The sequence below is a fragment of the Fukomys damarensis genome, unplaced genomic scaffold (assembly GCF_012274545.1).
Source record: "Fukomys damarensis isolate Sample0158 unplaced genomic scaffold, DMR_v1.0_HiC HiC_scaffold_29, whole genome shotgun sequence".
NCBI classification, from domain to species: Eukaryota; Metazoa; Chordata; class Mammalia; order Rodentia; family Bathyergidae; genus Fukomys; species Fukomys damarensis.
In genome coordinates, this window is record NW_022900941.1 from 9217295 (window position 1) to 9229937 (window position 12643).

A 12643-nucleotide genomic window follows, 5' to 3' on the forward strand; every position below is an offset into this window, starting at 1 on the left:
AAAAAAAAAAAAAAAAAAAGAACAGCTTTTATTTTAACTATTGTTAAACTCGGCCTAATTCTGTTATTATTCTTAATAAAATAAAAAGAAGATAGAAAACTTAAGGATAACAACCCTTGCTTCTGAATTTTTAACCTGAGTTGAGGTTAAAAATTGCTTCTGTTTGCTGCGGCTTTATGTGGCTCTTTGTGTTATTTATGGAGGGGTTAGATTATTCACTTGAGACATTTTCTGTTTGTTGCTGGGTTTATATAGTGCTATAAATTTCCCTCCTACCACTGCTTTAGCCGTATCCCACAGATTTTGATATGTTATATTTTACTTTTTATTTAATTCAGTAAATCTTTTGATTTTTTATTCTCTGGGTCACTTAGAATGTTGTTTAGTTTTTGCATGTTTGGAGATTTTCCTGTTACTTTTCTGTTGTTGATTTCTAGTTTATTTCTGTTGTCCTCAGAGAAAATACTTTACACAATTTCAGTTCCTTAAATTTGTTTAGATTTGTTTTGTGGCCCAGGATATAGTCTCTCTTGGTAAATGTTCAGCAGGCATTTGAAAATAATGTGTTCTGCTATCATTGGTAGAATCTTCTAAAAATATGTATTAGATCTTATCTCTTGATGTTATTGTTACATTCTACTGTATTCCTGCTAATGTTTTTTTAGATGTATCATTTACTAAAGAGACTTGTACTGGGATTTGCCTGTTTTTATTTCCGCTCTATAGTTTTTGCTGTATGTATTTTAAGAGCTTTGTTGATTAGTGTATTCACACTTATTTCTGTCATGTTTGTATATTGACTGTTTCATCGTTATGTAATGTCCCTCCCTATTCCTGCAAATTTTCCTTGATAATGAAGTTTTCTTTATCAATACTAGTATACTTATTCCTCTTTGTTCTTCCATGATATAAATTTTCTATCCTTCTGCTTTCTACTTGGCTTTATTATATTTGAGGAATTGCTTTGTTTGTTTGTGTGTTTGTTTTTTGAGAGTCTTGCTATGTAGTTCAGGCTAGCTTTGAATTCACTCTATCCCAGGCTGGTTTCCAACTCACAATGAGCCTTCTGCCTCAGCTTCCTGAGTGGTCAGATTACAGGCAAGAGACACCACACCTGGTGAGGAATTTTGCCTCTATACTTTTATAATATTGTTTTACTTTCCGTGTTTATTGACATGAAGTCATGAGAGATCAATTCTCTTAAGTATGAATACCATCCATTTTAAATACTGTTTCTTTTTTTATTACTATTTTGTTTACTCCATTTTCATACTGCCTACTCTCTTCATTCAAAAACCCCAAATACTTGTGTTTCTTCTTAGTTTTGTTTCTTCTATATATTGTCTTTAAGGCAGAAGTTTTGTGGATTTTAAACTGTGAATCATAGAATGCTTAAAAATATTTTTGGCTATTTTTCTCCAACATGAGTATTAATTTTCTGAGTGTAAAAGTCTATGTTTCAAGTATTTTCTGTCAGATCTTTGGAGTTACAGCTTTATTGTCATTCAACATCTGGTAGTGATGTCAGTCTGAGTTCTATAGTTTTCTTCCTCATCTCATTCTTTCTTACAAAGAAAGATCAGTAAAATTTAAAGACCCTCCATCACCTCCTAAAAAAGAAAGAAAATCAACAAAGGAGCAAAAGCTAGTTACCTGAAAGATCAATACTATGATAAGTCTCTAGCAAGATTAACAAAGAAAGAAAACATACATTACCAAAATTTAACCTGAGATGAGGTTAAAAATTGCTTGGATCAGAAGATACCACCCAGATCTCGCAAGCATCAAAATACTATTACTAAAAATGAGAACCAACACCTGTCATGTAAAGGTACAAGATCCCAATAATGAATGTAACTGTACTGTATACCTAAAAAGTACCAATAAACTCAAGGAGGAAAAAAAATAGTATTACAAACTTATACATAAGTTCAATAATTTGACACAAAATGGACCAATGCTTCAATAAAGACCAAATACTAAAATTTAATATAAAAATAATTTAAACAGCCCTGTAACTATTTTAAATTTTGAAGACATAATTTTTAAACTCCTTCAACAGAATCTTTAGATTGAAATGGTACAACTGGAAAATTCTACCAAAAGTTTAAAGAAAAAATCAGAGCCACTTACAGTCTTCTAGGAAGTAAAAGAGAACAATTCTCAATTAATTTTATGGAGTCAGTATTCTCTTGATGGAAAATAGACAAAGGCACAAAATAGAAAAACTACAAAGCAATGTCATGAATATGGACACAAAAATCCTGAACAATATATAAGGAACTAGAATTCCACAATACATAAAAGAAATGCATAAAATTACCTACTTGGTTTTATTTCCAAGTTGCAATAAGGTTTATCTAATAATTCAATGATCCATCGATGTTAACCATAATAGTAAGATAATAAGGAATGACCTCTAAAATTAATGCAGAAAATTTTACATTTGACAAAACTCACCACCCATGATAAAATTTCAAAATCTAGAAATAAAGGCAACTTTCCTCAACATGAAAAAAGAAGGTCTCTATCAAAGTGTGCGGGGGGGGGGGTCCTACAGATAATATACTTAATTAATGGTTGAAGGCTAGATGCTGCTCCCCCAAATCAGGAACAAAGCAAGGAAGGATGTCTACTCTCAACACTTACTCAACATAATGTGCTGGGAGTCCTAGCCAATGCAATGAAGTGAAGGGAGGGAGATACAGAAAGACATAAAATTATTCTATTACTCTAGTATTTGCATATGACATATCTATGGGGAAAATCCCAAGCAATCTACAGAGCACTCTTTGAACAAATAAATGAGTTTAATAAGGTCACAGGATATATCAACATACAAAATTTAATCTTATTTGTATACACTAGGAATGAGTGCGTGGAATGAAATTTAAAATATAATTCCATGTGACTGCAAAACAAAAAATGAAAACAAGTATAAACCTAATAAAACATATACTCTACTTCTTTTAACTATAAAATGTTGATGAAAATATCAAAGCTCTAAATAAATAAATTGGAGCAATATAGAGAGCCAGGTCGGAGGACACAATATACTACAGTTTTCAAGTCTCCAAGCTGATGCTTAATGTAACTGATGCTTAATGTAATTTCTATCAAAAGCCTGATAATTTTTGTAAGGAATAGTAAAAACAAATTTGAAAAAATAAAAATAATATGGGAATAACACTACTCCCACTTCAAAAAGTAACAAAGTAGGAGTCCCACTCCCAGATGTTATGATTTACTCTATAACTACAGTAATCAACATTATACGACAATAACAAAAGAGACACAGTTAAAATAAATTAGAATTCTCAACTGATTTTTAATGAAAGAGTAAACTGATTTTTAATGAAAGTGCAAAAGCAATTCAATGAAGATGGTAATTTTAACAAATACAAAAAAATAAACTTCAACCTACACCTCACACTTCAAATGAAAAATTACTAATTGGATCAGATTTAAATGTAAAAACTAAAACTGCAAGACTTTTGAAAGCAAACAAGAAAAATCTTCAGGACCTAGGTTTGAAGAAGTGTTCTTAGATGTGATATCAAAAGCATAATTCATAAAAGAAAAAAATTGACAAAATGAGTATTTCACTAAAATTTAAAACTTCTGATGTGCAAAAGACACTAAGAACACAAAAGCATAAGCTACAGATTGAAAAAAAAGTTTATAAACCACTCATCTAACAAAGGACTAGTACCTAAAATATATAATGAATTCTTAAAACTCAACAGTAAAATAATAATAATGATAATAATAAAACTAATTAGAAAATGACCTAAAATTATAGGCATTTCACAAATAAGATTGACAATGCAACATATAAAAAGAGGCTGAATATCATTAGCTATTAGAAAAATGTAAATTAAGGCCAGAATGGGATATCACTCTACACCTATTTGAATGGCTAAACTAAAAACCTAATGACAGTTTGAAAGATACAGAGAAACTGGATCTTGGATAAAAATCTAAAATAAACACAGCCCTCGACATATGGAGGTTCTACATCCATAGATTCAACCAATCATGAGGTAAAAATATTCAGAAAAAAAATGTACTGAACATGTATATTATCCAAATTTACAGTATTTTTTCTTGTTAGTATCTAAAATTATAGCACTATAATTATTTTCATAACATTTATACTATAGTAGGTGTAAGTAACCTACAGACGATTTAAAGTTAAAATTCATACACAGGGAGACATGTACAGGACATATGCAAATACTATGTCCCTTTATATAAGGAACTTGGGCATCCACAGATCTCAGTTTCCTCTGGGATCCTGGAAAAAACAAAACAAAAAACACAACCCTATGGATACCAATCCCCCATGTACACATAATTAAAATATTTTTTAAAAAATAAGGGGGAAATGTTACAAAAAGTGATTATAGAATTAAAATATAAGAGGAAAAAAGGCTTTCTGAAATAAAAGGAACAAAACAATTACACGTTTCCTGTAATAAGGACTTCTCTGACTCTCACCCAAGAGAATGCTAATGGACTCCTAATTTTCTCTCCTTCCTTCCTTCCTTCTTTCCTTTCTTTCTTTTGGAGACAGGGTCTCCTAATGTAGTTCAGGCTGATCTTGAACTAACTTCTGGTGATCCTCCTGCCTCAGCCTCCCAAGTGCTGGGATTACAGGTCTGCAACACCAAGCCTAGGCTAATTTTACTTTTTCTGTTATATTTTCTATATGTAAGTTAAGAAAACTGTAGCAAAGCACCTTCATAATGGCTGAAGAACGTTTTATTTTGAGAACTAGAATATAAGGGAACAGTCTAAAAAGTTTTCTATATGGTATTTCTCTTGACCAGCAAATATGAATCACATTAAAAGCTGGATCAACTCCTGACTAGACCATCATCACCTTATCTTCTGATTCCTGTATCTCGTGGGCCAATGTTTCATTTCAGATTATAAAGCCCAGTGTATTTTTTCAGTTCCATGGGAAGGGGGATTCTCAGATGACAGAAATGTCTGCATGAAGCAAACTGTCTAGAAATGTAAAAATCTGATGAGTTTGATTATTTCAAATTTGCCAAATATAAAGGTAATTCCCTCTTCCTATTCAAGTATAACTTCCAAATTACAATTAGTACATTTCTTTTAAAAGGCCAGCTTTAAAACTAAAGTATTCGTTATTACTCAGATATTTATTTCTAAGGAGCCTTCATTGGATTATCAATAAAGAAGTTATAGGTACTTTGACAAATGGATTTATTTAATAATTTGTCAATAAAATATTTCCAAATACCAAAGAAGGAAATACCATTGAAATAATTACTCTTCCCATTTTATTACTCTTGTGTTTCATTTTTTAAAGTTTTTTTAAAAAGCTGAGGCAAAATTATAATCAGGATCAGAGCAGACCAGTGAGGACTGCCAAGCCGCATGGGGTGCTCGCTTGCTCCCCAACCTCCAGCGCCCTGGGCCTTCGTTGGAGCAGGCCAGTGAGAACTGCCCAGCCACGCAGCCTCCCATCCCCCCTCGAGCCTCCTGGTTGTGCCAGTATGTGCATCCACACTGCACAGGCACAGGTGGTCAAAAAGGCCACTTGACTGAGCTCCAGAAGATAGAACAGAAGTGAAGAACTGCAATAAAGGCACATCAGATCTCCATAGTTGGTAAGTTGGAGGGATCACTACCTTCCATTAGAACTTGGACTATCTTTAAGGGGAAGGTCAGCTGGAACCTGCAGTAGAACCTTGCAGAGTTTAACCCTGCAGGAGGTCAGGGAGCTCAACTCCAGCCTTGTAGTCAGAATTCAGCCTGAATCTCAGGGGTCTGCCATTGGCTAGCTGAAACTAATTGACTTAGTTCGGCACACTGCTGCCCTAATTGTCCATTGTGACAGCAGAGATATACCCTGAAAGAAGCTCTTCAAACTTCTTTTTCTCTTTTCCTATTTTTTAAATTTTATTTTTTCCCATTCTTCAAATTCTTCCTTTTTCCTTTCTTCCTTTTCCCACTCAGTCTCTTGCTCCCCCATGTTATTCTTCATCTCCGTAAGAACTATAAGAACTTCACAAACACATGGAAATTGAACAACACTCTCCAGATCAGTGGGTCACAGAGGAAATTAAAGAAGAAATTAGTCAGTTTTTACAAATAAATGATTATGCCAGTTCAACATACAGGAATCTATGGAACACAATGAAAGCAGTTCTACATGGAAAATTCATAGCAGTGAATTCCCACACTAGGAAAACAGAGAACTCAAATAAACAACCCAATGATGATCTTAGGCTCCTAGAAAAAGAAGAGCACGAAAAACCCAAAGCTCATACAAGGGAGGAAATTATAAAGATCAGAGCAGAAATCAATGCAATGGAAACTAAGAGAATGGTACAAAAAAAAAATCAATGAATAGAAAAGTTGGTTTATGAAAAAATAAAATCGATAAACCCTTAGCCAATCTTGTCAAAAAAAGGTAAGAAAAGGCTCAGATCCATGCAATCAGAAATGAAAAGGGTGAAGTCACAACAGATCCAGCAGAAACTCTGAGGATTTCTACTTTGAGAACCTTTACTCTAATAAAATCAGGAAAACACAAAGGAAAGGAACAGATTTCTTGATACTTATGAATTACCAAAGGTGAACAAAGAAGATAAAAAAAATTCTAAACACCCCAATTATAATCAGTGAAATTAAAAATTTACCAACAAAGAAAAGCCCAGGTCCTGATAGCTTCACTGCTGAATTCTAAAGACATTTAGAGAAGAAATATTGCCACTACTCTTTTAAACTTTTCAATGAAATTGAAAGGGAAGCAATACATCCAAATTCATTCCTGGAAGCAAGTGTTACTTTGATTCCAAAACTAGGAAAAGACCCAACTAGGGCTGGGGATTTAGCTCAGTGGTTCGGTGGCCTGCCTTGCAAGCACAAGGACCCGAGTTCGATCACCGGTACCAAAAAAAAAAAAAAAAAAAAGACCCAACCAAAAAAGAGAACTACAGGCCAATCTCCTTAATGAACATAGATGCAAAAATCCTAAATAAGATACTGTCAAACAGAATACAGTTTCTCTGCTGTGAATAAACTGTAATAGTACATAAGATCCTAATGAGATAACTGACATTGTGAAATGGGAAGAAAAGGTCTAAAGGTATAGGGAAGGTGGGATGGGTAGGGGAAGGGTAATAAGGGAAAAGAAAAAATGTAAGAAAATGAAAAGATGGAAATAAAGTGGTTGTAAATGGGGAGGGGAGGAGGGGTGAAGGGAGGGCAGGGATAAGGGGAAAAAATGAGAACCAAGACCTGTCATGTAGAGGGGTACAAGATCCTAACAATGAATGTAACTGTACTGTATCCCTAAAATGTACCAATAAACTCAATTAAAAAGAAAAAAAAAAGAAATCAAATAACAAGAAATGCTGATAAGACTGTGGGGGGAAAAAAAGAATCTTTTTGTATTGTTGATAGGAATGTAAACCAGTACAACCACTATGGAAATTAGTATGAAAAATTTTGAAAAACATAAAAGTAGAAATTCCATTTCACCCGTCTATTCCCTGTTTAGGTATCTTCCTAAAAGAGTTAAAGACATCATGTTACAGTGATACATGTATACCTATGTTTACAGCAGCACAATTCATAACAGTTAAATTTTTGAAGCAGCCTATATGTCCATCAACAGATGAATGCATAAAGAAAGTGAGGTATTTATACAAAATGGAGTAGTACTGTACCATAAAGAAAGGTAAACTTGAGTCATTTGTAAGAAAGTGTATACGCCTTTAGACAATAGTGTTAAATGAAATAAATCAGAAACTGAAAAAAAAAACAAAACAAAAAATGGAATACAGAAGGTGATCAAGAAGATCATACACCCTGACCAAGTCAGATTTATTCCAGGGATGCAAGGATGGTTCAACATACGTATATGAATAACTCAATACACTATATTAACAGAGTCAAGGATTAAAACCATATGATCATCTCAATAGATGCAGAAAAAGCATTTGACAAAATTCAACACCCATTCATGATAAACACCTTGCTGAAAATTGGAATAGAAGGGCTTTATCTCAATTTGATAGAGGCTATTTATGAAAAACCAATAGCCAACATCATATTGAATGCCTCTGTGCTAAAATCAGGAACAAGACAAGGATGTCCACTGTCACCACTCCTGTTCAATATAGTTCTGGAAACATTAGCCATAGCAATTAGACATGAGAAAGAAATTAAAGCAATAAAGATAGGAAAGGAAGAAGTTAAACTGTCTTTATTTGCTGACAATATGATACTCTACTTAGAAGATCCAAAAACTGCCAAAAGATTTATAAACTTCATTCACACTTTCAGCAGAGTAGCTGGATACAAGGTCAACACCCAAAAATCTATAGCCTTCTTGTACACAAATAACAGACTCACTGAGAGAGAAATTAGGGAAACAATTCCTTTCAAAATAGCATAAAAAAAAATGAAGTATCTAGGAATCAATCTAACAAAGGCAGCAAAAGACCTCTACACTGAAAACTATAGCATTCTGAAAAAAGAAATCAAAGAAGATATAAGAAAATAAAACAATTCCTTTCAAAATAGCATAAAAAAAAAATGAAGTATCTAGGAATCAATCTAACAAAGACCTCTACACTGAAAACTATAGCATTCTGAAAAAAGAAATCAAAGAAGATATAAGAAAATGGGAAGATATCCACTGCTCCTGGGTAGGAAGAATCAACACAGTGAATATGACCATACTTCCAAAACTGCTACACAGATTCAGTGCAATCCCAACTGAAATTCCAACAGTGTATTTCACAGAACTACAGAAAATAATCCAAAAATTCATTTGGTACCAGAAGAGATCTAGAATAGCAAAAGCAATTCTAGGCAACAGAGACGTGACAGGGGTATCACAATCCCCAACTTGAAACTCTACCACAAGGCCACTGTGATAAAAACAGCATGGTACTGGCAAAGAAAAAGACCTGAGGATCAGTGGAATAGACTGGAAGACACAGAAACAACTCCAGATGTACTCAGCTACCTCATCTTTCACAAAGGAGCCAACCATCCTGAGTGGGGCAAAGATAGCCTCTTTAATAAATGGTGTTGGAAAAAACTGGATTTCCACCTGCCAAAGATTAAAACTAGACCCTTATCTTTCACTATGCACTAAACTAAAATCCAAATGGATTAAAGATCTAAATATTAAAACAAAAACACTAAAGTTGCTGGCACATAAGTTAGGCAGAACTCTCAAAGACATTGACATAGGAAAAGACTTTATGAACAAATCCTCAGTAGCACAGGAACTAGCAGAAAGAATCAGCAACTGGGATCTCATCTTATGTACCAGACATTTAAAAAAGATTAAGAGGGCCGGGGATTTAGCTCAGCGGTTCGGTGGCCTGCCTTGCAAGTGCAAGGACCCGAGTTCAATCCCCGGCACCTAAATAAATAAATAAATAAAATTAAAAAGATTAGGATGGTAACTTTTATGTATATTTTACAAAAAGAATAATTTTTAAGTGACACCATATGAAAAGGTTCTTTTAGAAGTCACAAATGTTCTTTTAGAGGTATGTCAGGTAGGTAATTAGTGACAATATTGCATTTTTGAATTTAGTGGAATTTGTGGTGCTAGCTTCTCATCATTTGTGAGCCCACATTTTACTCTAAGTAAGTGTGCTCAATAGTCTTCCTATGACCTTTTAAAGAATATGTTTCACTTTCTAAAAGTCCCAGCAAAATTTAAGAGAACGGTAATATAAGGAATATAACAGTAATATAAGGTCAGCAAGTTAATTTAGGAGAAAAAGGAAAGCCTAATTTTATATGAACTTATATCAGTAAAAGTGTAGAAAAAGGGAGAGGGGTGAAAATTAAAACAAGACCAAATAAACTTAAATATTGTTAAACATACCACATTCATTCTAAATACAAGTTTATGTTCTATGAGGAAGGATAAAAAATTCAATAATTTAATACTATGCGGCCCCAAGGGGGCAGCATACTACTTTTAAAACTTCAATATCTAAACTAATACAGTAATTATCTTCAACACCAGTAATTTCTTCTGCTTACGTACACTGGGCTTTAAAATGTGAGGTGGAAAATACAGACTGTCTTAGGAGTGTATATGCATTGCTCTCAACCTATTTTTATATATGGTGCATAAAGAGCTATTAACTTTATTTTTATTGATGAAGAAATAGGCTTGCAGAGGTGACACAATCTTCTCAATGTCACATTGCTAGAAAATTCAAGACCTAGTATGAAGACAACAGAGGCTGCGACTATTCTATTAAACCTCAAAAACTCAATTATTTAACTGAATATTTATTAAGCATCCACTATGTTCTAGGCACTATGCTAAGTAATGCGGAATCAACTAGAGCTCATATATTAGCTAATTATTATATTAGCTTATTATTAACTAAGGCAGTATCAAGTACTTGAAAAACAATTTGAAAATTTTAAAGTGATACATGAATGCTTAACAATACTACTTCTAATAGTATTATTATTAGTAATAAGTGATATGTAAATGCTTGACAATACTAATAGTATTACTATTAGTAATAATGTATAAATTTTAATATTAATAAATATTACTTAAGCATTAAAATCTATCATATAATATAATCTCCTTTTTTTAAGATTATAAGTTCCTTAAAGGCAGAAGTTCAGTATACTTTTGTTTTCTCTTCCTCATATAGATTCATCTGGGGACAATTATCTTTGGCAGCCAGCCACCAAACTCTGAGATGTACAAGACACATGTGCAAAGAAACTCAGACCCCCAGCTGTCAGCCCTGGTGAAGTTCCAGTTTACAAAGAGCACCAACTTGCTAGATATGTCAATGAGTCAACTTCAGCTGAGCTACCTCAGTTGACTCTGCATGGCGAAGAGATAAGTATTCCCTGACAATCCCTGACCAAATTACAGATTCATAAACAAAACAAATGGCTTATTTTAAATTTGGGGAAGGTTTGTTATATGGCAGTAGGTTAACTAGAACATAGACCGATATCATACTTTTGCAAATATAATAAAAATAACTAGAAAATAAAATTTTTAAAGATATATAAAATAAAAATCTCAATTTTTTTCAGATTTAACAGAAAGTAAAGTCTGACAGTTGTTATAAAAATTTCTACTAAATATGTACTATATTTACTCCTCACAACCAATGGACTGGTACGAGTCCACATATAATACTTTGAGTAGAATTGTTCCAGGTTAAATTAAGGAGAAATAATTTGACTGGCTGGCATTAGAACATCTATGAAATATGGTGTTATAGTTTAGATCTGAAATTTCCCCCCAAAGACTGCATGCGTAGGGCTTCTGGAGGGTGGTTAGGGAAGGGGGTACTGCATGATCCACTGGTGAGTTCTGAGGCTAAGTGTGATGTGAGAGGCAGGGCCTGGTCAGAAGCAGCAGGTAACCGGGGGTGTCTTAAAAGGAAAAATATGAGAAAAACAAAACGGAATCAAAACTTTTGTAAATAGGGAAGGGTGAAGGGGGTAAATGGAAGGCAGAGGGCAGAGGTATGGGGAAAAATGAGAACCAAGACCTGTCATATAAAGGTATAAGATCCCAATGATGAATGTAACTGTTCTGTATACCTAAAAAGTGCCAATAAACTCAATGAGGAAAAAAAAGGGTGTATCTTCCTTCCTGATCCTTCTTTTCTCTTGCTTTTTAGTCTCCAAGTTGTAAGCAGCATTCCTCAGCTAGATACTTCCATCATGTCTTTTCTGTCTTGGAGCAATCAACCAGGAACTGAAAATATGAATCAAAACAAAGCTCTCTTAAATTATGGGTGTTGGGTATTGTGTCTCTGATGAAAAAGTGACTTATAAGATACATGGCAAGGAAAGAAAGGTGCTTTACAAGGGTGGGGGTGGTGACATAGCTCAGTTGGCAGAGCACTTGCTTAGCATTCTTTTTTTTTTTTTTTTGGTACTGGGGATCAAACTTGGGTCCTTCTGCTTTCAAGGCAGGCAGCAGAACCACTGAGCTAAATCCCCAGCCCTTGCCTAGCACTCTTGAAGCCTTGGGTTTGATTTGTGGGGTTGGGGAGGGGACTGTCAGTTACTCTACTAAGCAGACATTTTAAAAACTTTGACCCAAGTTATGGTTTGGGTCTAGATATTCCCCAAGCCTCATGCAGTCTTAGGTGGGTCTTCTTCAGAAGTAGCTGAATCTAGAGTGTGTGACTGACTCATGATTAATGGTGTGAGCGCTACCAGCCCTAAGTAGACGGAATAAGATGAAAGGAGTGGTGGTTAAGTCTCTTGTTGATTTTGCTACCTTGTAGGTATCATGAATTGTTGTCCTCCCCTAAGATGCCACTCTGCGATGTGCCTACTCTACCTTGGAGCCATCAACATATGGACTGAAACCTCTACGAAACAGAGGAAATAAATCTTTCCCCTTTAACTTTGGGTGTCAGGTATTTTGTCTCAACAATGAGAGAAAAGTAATGAACACAGAAATTAGTATCCAGAGTGGAGTCACTGCTGGGCCATGTGGTTTAAGAGCCTTAGGAATTAATTTGGAAAGGTGTTTTTTTTTGTACCAGGGATCGAACTCAGGTCCCTGCACTTGCAAGGCAGGCGGTAGAACCACTGAGCTAAATCCCCGGCCCCTTTTTTTTTTTTT

At 34.3% G+C, this 12643-nt stretch overlaps 1 protein-coding gene across 5 annotated transcripts in view; it reads right to left on the reverse strand.

Moving 5' to 3' along the window:
- The window catches only part of Ptpn4 (protein tyrosine phosphatase non-receptor type 4), a 173142-nt gene that overhangs the window by 130443 nt on the left and 30056 nt on the right, over positions 1 to 12643 (reverse strand). The gene's annotated exons all lie outside the window — the stretch shown is intronic.